Consider the following 11,839-nt stretch of genomic DNA (forward strand, 5'->3'; position numbering starts at 1 on the left):
AGAGGCCACAATGGGAGATTGGTTACATATAAGAGGATCAAGCAAATAGTGTATTGAGGATAAAGGGAGCCAAGTTTCTCACTAACAGAGAATGAGAAATAGGAAGACAAACTAATGAGGAATCCTGTGGTACTGGATTTAAATTAGAGATGTCAGTGTGAACTCATTTTTAATATAGAAGTAGATATAGAAGAAAATATAAACAGAACAGCATGTGTATATATGTGTGTATATACATTTTAGGTCTGTGGGGAATGATGTGTGTGTGAATACACATTAACCAGATTTTCTTAAGTAAAACAGGATGTTTAAATCTTTGGCTGGTTCATGCTTCAGGCGAAAAATGGATTTAGAGCCTCAAATAATTTCACCCACGACCAATTTCTCCCTCCATCTCTTGACTCTGTCATTCATTTTGACCTCGTTTTCATTCTCAGACTCTGTCATTAGTTTCCAGGCCAATTTCCAGGTTCAAATCCAGAAGAAAAGAAGAAAAAATTACTTTTCACTCAATAATCTAAAAACAAAAGTAATCGTCAGCTCTGATTGGGTATTGTGCCTCTCCTTGAAGAGTTTCTATGGCACAGGGGCTGCAGCACAATGACTGAGTGGCACTCACCCCTGGATGCAAGTGTGGAACAAGCTCGCTCTAAACCACCTGCACTGGTGTGGGAAAGGGGGGCTCCATAGAGGAACACTGGAATGATGAACAAGTTCTGGGTACAAAAATGGATTTTTCACTACTCATTTCATTCCTTTCAGTAGCTCAACATTCCAACACACCCTTCTTTCCAAATATACACCTGAAAACATGTCCATACTTCTATACAGGAATACCATATGCAACCAAAACACAACCACTCCATTCTTAAAATAAGACAACTCAAAGGCCTGTCTAGTTGCTCCATTGAAATACATGTCTAAGTTCTCTAAGTGATTCCATATAATCTAGCAAAGTCCAAACAACTGATAAAAATAACTTGTGTGCATGTGCATGCACGCACACACACACACCAGTATATGCAATGTATATTAATGGTAATGAGAGAAACAAGCTGCTCAGATCAACTGGTCACCACCACGTGGCAGCCACGGAAGTTCAACCAGCAGGGCTGCTCTCAAGAAAGCACACACTGCTCAGCTGTGAAGAGTGCAATTAGCTACCAGCTTCAGCAGCAGTGCCTTCAGGACCCACCCCAGCTTCTCAGCTGAGGCCATGCTCTTCCTGAGCAACCGCCCCCAGGTAATGATGAAACTTGATAGACTTATTCATATGTAGCCATTACCCTGACTGCAGTTTTTGCTATAAAACTGTCCATGGCACTGATCTAGACTTCATATGACTGCTGTTGTCAACTGAAGGTTTTCCCTACCCAACTTGCTCCCCCTGTTACTTTTACAGATGTTTGTTGTTGTTGGTTAGTCTCTAAGTCATGTCCAACTCTTTATGACCTCATGGACTGTAGCCCACCAGGCTCCTCTGGCCATGGGATTTCCCAGGCAACAAAACTGGAGTGGGGTGCATTTCCTTCTCCAGGGGGTCTTCCTGACTCAGGGATCAAACCTGAGTCTCCTGTATTGGCAGGTGGATTCTTTACCACTGAGCTACCAGGGAAGCCCTTACAGACATTACTCCCAATAAATTTTTTTTAAAGTAGTATAAAGCTCTCCCCACCCCTGCTCCCCATCCCTCCCACCCCCAACCCCTGGCCAATACATCTTTTTGCACTTCTGACTTCATCAGCATCTGCTTCCTGATAGGCTAGAACCAACACTACACTCTATACTGAGTTTGAGGTTATCTGAGGAAGAGAATCAGAAATAAAAGTGAAGTCATGATCTGTTTTTGTTACCAAGCTTCCATCAACCCTCTTTTGAAAAAGGAAAAAGTATGAAAAAACACACAGTGGTCCCCAGTTCATATAGATCATACACTGCTGAATAGGAATAGCAAGGTCCCCAATCATGGCAGTGGAGTCAGTTTCTTAATTGGTCAAATGGTCCCTGTCCTCCATGGCCATTTTTGAGGTGGACATTGGGGAGGATTTCCCTTCATGTCTCTTTAGCTACTAATAGTGTGGCAAGAGATTCAGATGTGAGATAATCACTAGTCTTTGTTTGCCAGACTTGGAGTTTAGTTAGCTCTTGTTTCTTTGCAATTCTCTGGGCTAATAGTCAAAGCCAGACAGCTAGTTGAGTCTAGAAGAGGATCTATGGACTTCTGTTTCTTAGCAGCAGGTTTCAGTGCTCTTTTGTTCTTCTATAACCCTTAGTTTAGTGACCTTTCTTTCCACATCTGTCTTGAAGAATTCAAAATGATGTGCTGGGGTAGGTAGGTGAGGTTATTCTGCTCCAGGCCTATATTCCAGCCACTCTTTTGTAAACAGTACTTGTTCAGTTTCTCAGGCAGCAGTACTTTTTGCAAGGTGGTTAGATTGAATCTGTGGGGTTAGGAGTGTTTTTAAAGTGTTAATGCTGGCTCTTAGATTTCATAATGAATCACTTGCAACCTAAGCCCTCCTTTTTGGAGCACAAGAACTTAGGCCACAAAAAATAGCCAGTATACTCTAAAATTCTGACATCATTCTACTTCGTCCTCTGATGTTCCATCCTTTGTCAATAAACTGTCTGAGTCCCAAGATAAAATGCATGAGAGTCATTAAATCAGTTATTTACTACTTTACATGAAAGGTTAAGAGTTACCAACTTTCCAGACCAGGAGAAAGGATTCTTCACTCTTCTTGAAACTACCTTACCCTAGATTTTTCTACAGTTTAGTGTCCTTCTGGTATGCATTTCTTCATCATTTAGAACTTCTTTGTCATTGCAAATAACAGAAACTATAATCCAAATTGGATTAAATAAAGATAGCTTATTGGCTTGTTAGTGAAGTCTTGATTAAGATCCCACTTCAATCAAGGTTGGATTGGGAGAAAGGAGAAACAAAATGTCATCAGGAAACACCATTTCAATTTCTTGTCTTGAGAAGCCTGGGCTTATTCTCTGGCTCCATGAGGTAATGAGATGGCTGCCTGTAGGAACATCTTCCTAGATTCAATTCAATTAAAAAAAAATTTTTTAAGGTGTGCCTTTCAACAATCCCACCAAAAGCCTCATTTCTTTTTATTAGCTTGATTAAGTTGCATAACTATCCCTGAACAAATTTACTGTGTTCAGGAAAATGTAATATTCTAATTAGCCAGTCTAAGTTGCATGCATTCTACGTTTTAAATAACAGCTTTACTGATATAAAGTTCACATGCTATAAAGTTTATCCTACACCAACTCTTTGGAAGTGGGACATGGAATGAATTTCACCTACAGCACCTGGACTGAAGGTTGGGGAGGCAAGGTTTCACAGAATAAAATGAGCGTTCTTTTTAAAAGAAGGGTGAATGGATGCTATCCACCAGAAACTGAGTTTAGGGAGAATGAACTGATTTTCTAAGACTCTCCCCTGGTATGTTGACCTTTTGTCCAGTTAACAATGATCCTCTGGGTTGCCTCCAAGATGCAGCACCCTGTGAAACTTGGCCTAAAATACTTTAATCACTGCTTTTTGACAGATGTTGAAAAGGTCTTAGTTCCAGTTTATATTCACAGCTCTATCTGGCTCTGTGTTTTGCACAAAATTGACACACAAGAAACGTTTTCTGAATTTCCATATTTAAAACAGTTTGAGTCATAGTATTAATTCTGTAGCTCTCCAGCAACATGCTGAAAAGGCTGTGGGGCTGATTGAGAAACGACTCTATCGGTGCTTCTCAGCCAGAGCTCAGTGACACAGCATGCTTCACAGGTGCACTTAATGTAAGATAAAGATCAAGAGCCCAGAAATGGAACCAGACAGCCTGGCTTCAAATCCTAGTTATTCTACTTCCTGTCTCAATGAGTTTGAGAAAATGGCTTAAACTCCTTGAACTTCAATTTCCCAATTGGTAAACTGAGATAATAATATCCCAAATGACAGCCATGGGGATTGTATAAGAGATGACCTATGTATAAAGAGAGAGGAGATAACATTCTCTTGAATTCCTCTTATGATCTAGCACATTTGAGTTTAGAAGAAATTCTTTGATGACTAGGATCCCAAGAGTCAAGTTATGCCAACAAAATATACTGCCATACGAGAAAGAAATGGCAACCCACTCCAGTATTCTTGCCTGGAAAATCTCAAGGACAAAGGAGCCTAGTGGGCTACGGTCTTTGGGATTTCAAAAGAGTCGGACACGGCTTCACAACTAAACAACAACAACCTCCACACATGGCAGAGTGAGCTCTGGAAAACAAACCTAAGCCATCTAACTTTCTTCCTGCCGAATCTTCAGTAGCATCCAGCTGCTTTTGAAATAAAGTCCTACATCCAAAGACCTTGTGTAAATCAGCCCCTGCCTGGCATCACCCCCTCTTTGTTCCCTATGTTCCAGTCACATTAGCTGGCTTTCTGTTCACTAACTGTCTTCCTGCCTCAGAGCCGGCACACAGGCTGTTCTCTCTGCTTGCAACACTTCCATTTCCCACCTTGCTATTCCTAAGTGTTTCTTCCTCACAGAGACCTTGTTTGATTTCTCAATGGAGGTCACATGTACTGGTAAATCTTCTCTTAGCACTAGGCCTATTTCAGAGCATTTATTATAATAGTAATGTTAAAATTATGGATGTAATTGGCTGGCTGGCTGCTAGATTATAAACTCATGAGGACAGATAGCTTGTCCTTCTTGTTCACTGCTGTATTCCAAGGGTTAGGCACATAGTTGCTGCTCAATAATTTTGATCAAATAAAAAATATATATAGCGCCTTCTGGGAAGGTTAAATCTTGTTGACTGAGGCCCTTTGTTTTTCTGAATAGGGTCTAGATATGGGATGTTTGATAGTCAGGAGCTGAGAGAGAAGTTAAGTCTGTGAGGAAGAAGAAAAGAATCGATGTGGTTGGTGCTAAGGGGGTAGTAGAGTGTTCTAGTTGGCTCCTCTTGGCTCCAAGGGCTGATGGTTGGCATTTCTTCCTAACTCCATGTTCAGTGATATCATGTTGATAGTGTTAAATCAACTACAATGAGAATATTTACACCACAGCAGTTGGCAACTCTACAAATAAATCCTCTCTACCCCTGAAAGAGCTGGTTGGTAAATATTTAACACTGGATAAAAGAAAGTTGCTTAGGAACGGAGATATGTAAGAGATATATTTGCAGATTATTTTCTTCTCATTCTTCCCATGACATCTTTAGTAAAGTCCCTTTTATTCACTCTTGTTTTTATGAATTCTTAAGAGATGAGGACAAGGGTACAATTGCTAAGTACTGACAAATAGTAGCAGTACTTGTCTTTATCATCCTTCATAATAACTGTAAAAATGGTGCCATTTCTTCCCCACGTGGGTGCTAATGGAGCAGCCCTCCTCAATCAGAGCAGAGTTCTTTTCATCTGCTTCATGGCAAGATGTCATTTTCAGGGCCCCTCAGTTATGAGAGTCCATTACTCCATTTGAATCTCATATGAAGAGGAAAGTACTCTCTGAAGTAGTGATAAGTAAACTGAAGCCTAGAAGAAGAAGCCAGAGGAGAGAGAATGTGTGAGGAAGCAAGGGAAAAAATTCTAGGCAGAGGGGACTGCAAATTCAAAGGCTCCGAAGTGGAAAAAAAGGGCCAGTGAAACTGGAATATATGAATGGGCCTGACACAAGGTAGACAGAGACCCACTATGCTAGTCCTTCTATACTGTTAGTCACCAAGAAAACTTCACTGGTCTCAAGGAAACTGTTAGTGATTACAGTGTCAAATTTTCTGATACTCAACATTGACTAAAGCTCAGTTGACAGGTTCAATATCAGTAAAAGATTGCCTTTTGGGTACAGAGTGCATGCTTGTCTCCTGCCTGCCAATGCAGAAGACTTAAGAGTCACAGGTTCGATCTCTGGGTCAGAAAGATCCCTGGAGAAGGGCATGGCAACCCATTCCAGTATTCTTGCCTAGAGAATCTTGTGGACAGAGGAGTCTGGTGGGCTACAGTCCATAAGGTCACAAAGAGTCAGACGTGACTGAGGCAACTTAGCACACACACATGCACACATGTGGATTAAGTCACACGAGCTGAGAGCTAGATTACACTGTTGAAAGGTTTTATGACTTAATGCCACAAGGTGAGGTTAGAGGACACATGGCACCCAGTGTCCAAGATGATTCCAAGAGGCTCAACTCTATATATTCCTCTTTCACACTGAATCTGGCTGACTTGTATAACCCACTAGGATATAGAGGAAATGACTGTGTGTGATTTGGAAGGCTAGGACATAAAAAACAGTGTAGCTTCCATCTTTTTCTTTCTCAGATCATTCACCCTGAGAAAGTCAGTGGCCATGCGGTGAGGACACTCAGGTAGACCTATGAGAGGGTCCACATGGGATGGACTGAGGCCTCCTGCCAAAAGCCAGCACCAACATACTGACTCTGAGTGAACCAACATGAATTGGATACTCCAGTCTCAGTCCAGCCTTCAGAAGACTGCTGCCCTGGCTGACATCTTGACTGGAGCTTCATGAGACCCCTCAAGCCAGAACCACCTAACAAAGCTGCTGCCCAATTCCTGACCCACGGACACTGTATGAGATAATAAATGTTTATTGTTGTTTTGAGCCAATAGGTTTTGGTATTTTGCTATGCAGTGATAGATTAAAGCAGACATTAAAAGAAATAACCCTAACAAACTATTGCTAAAATAACAGTAACACTGTTCATTAAGGGTATTGTCTGTGAGTTTTGGCAGGTTACTTAACCTTACTACCCTATTTTCTCATCTGTCAAAAGGGACTAATGAATATGTCAAAGGGAAAAATGACCCATTTTTCAGAATGTCTGTAACATCAACTAGAATAATAGATGCAGCTATTTCAAAGAATAAAATGGAATTATAGAGACATAGTAGAAGTTCCAGCGCACTCCAATATTCTTGCCTGGAGAATCCCATGGACAAAGGAGCTGGCAGGCTACAGTCCAAAGGATTGCAAAGAGTCAGACACAATCAAATGACTACACACACACACACACACACAGTGGAAACTCATGAGATGTCATCTATATTATTATTTGCGGTTATTGTTGTGACTATTTTTTTTAAGTTTTAATTTTAACCAAATCTGTTTCCCCTCTTCTGTTGTTTTTTTTTTAAGATCAGCAAGACAATGATCCAGACAGTCAAAATACCAGAAAACTGGATATTATCCTTGACTGCTTTTATTCTCCCTCTTTACATCCAATCAGTCATTATGCTCTAATAATAATATCTATAAGTGCTTTCAGATAATTTTCTTTATTCCTATTCTCACTGCCTAGTTCAGGCCTCCGTCCATCAACTCCCATCTAGACTGTTAAATAGTTTCCTAAATTATTTCCTGCCTCTAATCTTATTCCCCTGGAACTTGTTTTTCACACTGCAGCCTGTGACCTGTCTACAACACAAATATGATAAAGGCATTCCCTGATGAAACCTTTCCTGGCCTTCTGACAGCTGTACAGCATCCAGTCTGCTTAGCATGACCAGAAAGGCATGTCAGGACCTGGCTGTTGTCTGTCTCTCCTCTAATGAACGCAGTGTGACCAAGAGTTAATTCTCTTACTTGCTGCACTTGATGCCGCTCTTCCAAAGGGTTGATATTCCCCAGATATTTGGTGGATCTTGCTTTGTTTCACTTTTTTCTTTCTTGTTAATGTTTTCTGTGTGGACCTAAATTAAACATCTTATTTCCACACTCCAATGAGCATGCATTTGTGCTGTCGCCTCAGTCGTGTCTGACTCCTTGCAACCCTATGGACTGTAGCCCATCAGGCCCCTCTCTCCATAGGATTCTCCAGGCAAGAATACTGGAGTGGGTTGCCATGCCCTCCTCCAGGGGATTTTCCCAACCCCAGGATTGAATCCGCATCTCTTATGTCTCCTGCAATGACAGAGTGGGTATTTACCACTAGTGCCACCTGGGAAGCCCTCAAATGAGACTCTGGTTACCTATCAGTGGATTCAAGTTTGTTTGTTTGTTTTTTAAACAGAAGGTCCTGCCTTTTCTCTTTTTTTTTAACTTATTTTTGGCTGCACTGGGTCTTTGTTGCTGCACGTGGGTTTTCTCTGGTTGCAGCAAGCAGACTCAGTAGTTGTGGTACATGGGCTTATTTGCCTCACAGAATGTGGAATCTTCAAGCCCAGGGATCAAACCCATGTCCTCTGCACTGGCAGGTGGATTCTTAACCACCGGACCACCAGGGAAGTACAGTGGGCTTAAGTTTTGATCGTGGAAAACTATTTTTGATGATGGCACGTGAGAGCTGTGTCATGTGGCAACAGGAGCATTCACACTCTGACACTTGGGCATAAAAGCCTCTGCACAGAAATAAATTATTAAAGAGAACACAAGTGCCTTTTCTACTCAGGACAGGAACTCAGTCCTGGCACACTGAGATCTGCATCCCTAAACATCTGCTGTCATGCCAGCACCTTCGTTCAAGTCCGTGACCTTGAAATGGAAAAAAAAGCAATCTTGTCCAAAGGCCCTGAATGTTTGTTAGCTGTGTTCTGTCAATTTCAGAAATGGGTTTTGTTTCAGCAGGGAGGTTTCAAGAGGCAGAAACACTGAAGAGAGAGAAAATACAAAATGATACTTGTGATAAATCCTTCCTCTCAAGGTGAATGCAGTAGATTCTTGCATAATGAAAGATTATTCTCTAAGAGGGCTCAGCATCCATTTTTCTTGCCCGCCTTTGTGAATCTGAAGATTCTTTTACATTAGCTCAACATTTGTAACAATTGTACAGGTGAATAAAATTTCCCAATATTATCATTCATATTAATCTTAAATTTGCATATATATGTACATGTTTAGACATAATAGGCATGTCACATGATGCTGATTCTATTGACAACCAGATGGATAATAAAAACTAAATATGTGACTAGCTTTTAATGTATTTTATTTTAAAATTAATAACATTTAAATAAATTTTTAAAAATAAGATTAAATTTCAGTTTTAAAAGTAATTTGATTTGAAAATTCAATATTCATTAACTTAAATTTATAGTTTGTCATTTTAATGACTTAAAACTTTAGAAAAAATAACATTTGAAACCTTATGTAAGAAATAATTTTCATATTTTCATACACATTTTCATTAAAATAATTCAAATTTTATACATTTTAAAGATATTTACATTTTTAATCCCTCAGCTAATAACTGCCAGTAGAGCACCAATTATGTGACAATATTGATATAATAATAGTTTGCTGATATGGTCAAGAAAAAGAAATGCTATGGATTAAATACATAATCATTTATTAATTACAGATTTTTTTTTTATACATTTAAGCATGATTGGTCCCTAAACTGACCATCCAGACAGATGCAATACTTTTAAAGTCAGACATCTTGGATATTTTGCAAACCATGGCTTTGACTACTTTAAAAATTTTTGTTATGAAGGAGTATTTGTCAAAGTAGAAAGATAATATATACATAATATACATGCGTGTATGTATGTACTTGTTTATATACAGAGAGAGAGATCGAGAAAGATTGAGGATGATTTGCGGTTTGAGAGGCACCTTCCTCTTACCTGGGCCTCTACCTATCTTTTGAAATACAATTCTCTTTAGAGAGCAGTGCTCCTGACTTTAATTTGGAATCTTTCACCCTCTATAGTCTTGGCCAAAGTCTAGAGTTACCTCTGGCGCCTCCCTGCTTTGCTCTCTGACCCAAATCCATGATAATTCTAACCCTAACCATTCCTTGCCATGCTTAGAAAAAATATTCCCAGGCCTTTATTCTGGGAGCAAACTGTTGGCTAGCACATAGGGAGGGGAGGGAGATCCAACAGATCCTGCTGTCCCAAGTCAGACCTTTCAGTAATTCCATTTTGATGTATCCAGGTTCTTTTCCATTTTTCTATGTATGGACAACTGAACTTGGGGTTTCCTTAGGAAAATTCATTCTTACTCTTGAAATATCACTGAAGTGACTTTCTCCTATTTGTGTTTTGCCTACAGTTTCTCCATTTTGTTGCTTTGCTAATATGATGCTATAAATGTTCTATTTTCCATGAACCCCTCAACTCTTCTATCTGCTGTCTATAGCCCTTCTACATTTCTAGTGTCATTATGAATTACATTTTAAAAATTATCTTTCCTGACATTCCAGTAGGTGTATACACAGGACAGAAAATCATCATGTTTAGCGTATTATCTGAATCCCTGAACATTTACTGACATTTTAAATCTCCTTGCTTGCACTGGTGAGCTTTGATGATACCAAAATATTTGAGTTCCCCTCTCACATACTGCCGTGTTGTGGTTCTGTGCCTTTAGTCCTGTTATTTTCTCTCTCTCACTCCAATACACTTCCTGCCTTTCTTCCCCTGATGAACTCACACTTGTCCTTTAAAACTGAGCCCAAGTGATCTTTTTCCAGAAAAGAACTAACCAAGCAGATATATAAATAAGATTTCTGAGACAGCATAGTTTTAATTAAGTACCCCCCTTTTCTAACAGCGCTCCCCAAGTGGCACAGTTGGTAAAGAATCCACTTGCCAATTCAGAAGACACAAGAGATACGTGTTTGGTCCCTCGATCTGGAAGATCCCCTGGAGGAGGACAACCCACTCCAATATTCTTGCCTGGAAAATTCCATGGACAGAGGAGCCTTACGGGCTACAGTCCATGGGGTTGCAAAGAGTCAGACATGCCTGAGCACGCGCGCGCGTGCACACACACACATACGCACACACTTCTCTAACATCTGTCTGTGGTTTATCCGTTCATTGGGGTTGACAGATAAAATATTTGAGAATCACTTATGCTAAAATGTGTTCATTGTTTATCTGAAATTCAAATTTCACCAGGCATCCTGCTTTTGTTTTTGTTTTCTAAATCTGGCAACACAATGTGTCTCCTCACTTAGTATACTGTATAGACTTTATCTGCTTACGTGTGTACCTCTCCCTTGGGTACTGGAAGTTCCCTGCAGGAAGGGACCGTATCTTTTTTTTTTTTTTTTTGGTGGAGAGTTGTGGGCTGGTGGCATAAGAACTATATCTTTTTTTTTAATCTCTATATCCCTACTGGCTGACAAACTGTCTGGCACACTAGGTTATTAAATTAGTTAAGAGGTTTTGGTTGCAAGTAATATAAAAAAACTCAAGCCCAAGTAAGCAGTGAAGAATTTATTATAAGAAGAATTTCAGGGCTGGAGGGCTGCTGGCCTCAGGAAGCATGTGGAACTCACTGCTCTCTTACTTCAGTTTCTCTTAACCTCTGGAGTTCCTTTTTCTTTAATTGCCATGGCTTCCTCTGCTACTCACTTCATGTGAAAAATGGCTACACAACACTCCTGAATCGTTTCATCTCCTCCATTCAAGAAATAGACACGAATTTCTAGAGAAGACTTCGTTCAATCAGCTGAGTCTAGGAAATGAGGGTCATGTAATATTAATCAGAGGGCCCACCAGTGTTGACTCAATGGTTGGAGGAGGTGCAGACATAATTTTCTCCTACATAGATGCTACATTAGTCAAGTTCTCCAGAAAATAGAACGCATAGGATATCCATATAACAGACCAGTCTTTTTTTTTTTTAAGTCATCATGTTACTGAGCCCAAGCTTGTTCTGCTTACCTCGCAACAGGCCAATAAATTTGGAGATGAGTTCTTGGAACAAGGAATAATGATTTTAATCAGAAAGCTAGCAGACTGAGAAGTTGGCAGACTAGCCTCTCAAAAAACCAACTTATCTCAGTCAGAATTCAGGGTCCTTTTATATACAAGAGGGGGAGGGGGAACCCCTGTGGCACCGACCAATGGCTGAGC

The 11,839-nt window shown here is 40.1% G+C and overlaps 1 protein-coding gene across 10 annotated transcripts in view; it reads right to left on the reverse strand.

Annotated features, from left to right (window-relative positions):
* CDKAL1 (CDKAL1 threonylcarbamoyladenosine tRNA methylthiotransferase) overlaps window positions 1-11,761 on the reverse strand; it is a 918,695-nt gene extending 906,934 nt beyond the window's left edge. For all 10 annotated transcript variants that reach the window (XR_014061588.1, XR_014061589.1, XR_014061591.1 and 7 more), the window contains exon 1: window positions 11,648-11,761. The gene's annotated coding sequence lies outside the window, so the exon portion shown is untranslated. The remainder of the gene's footprint in view (window positions 1-11,647) is intronic.
* Between the last annotated feature and the right edge of the window lie 78 nt (window positions 11,762-11,839).

The sequence above is a fragment of the Giraffa tippelskirchi genome, chromosome 8, assembly GCF_054371585.1.
Source record: "Giraffa tippelskirchi isolate mGirTip1 chromosome 8, T2T-mGirTip1v1.2.pri, whole genome shotgun sequence".
Taxonomy (NCBI): domain Eukaryota; kingdom Metazoa; phylum Chordata; class Mammalia; order Artiodactyla; family Giraffidae; genus Giraffa; species Giraffa tippelskirchi.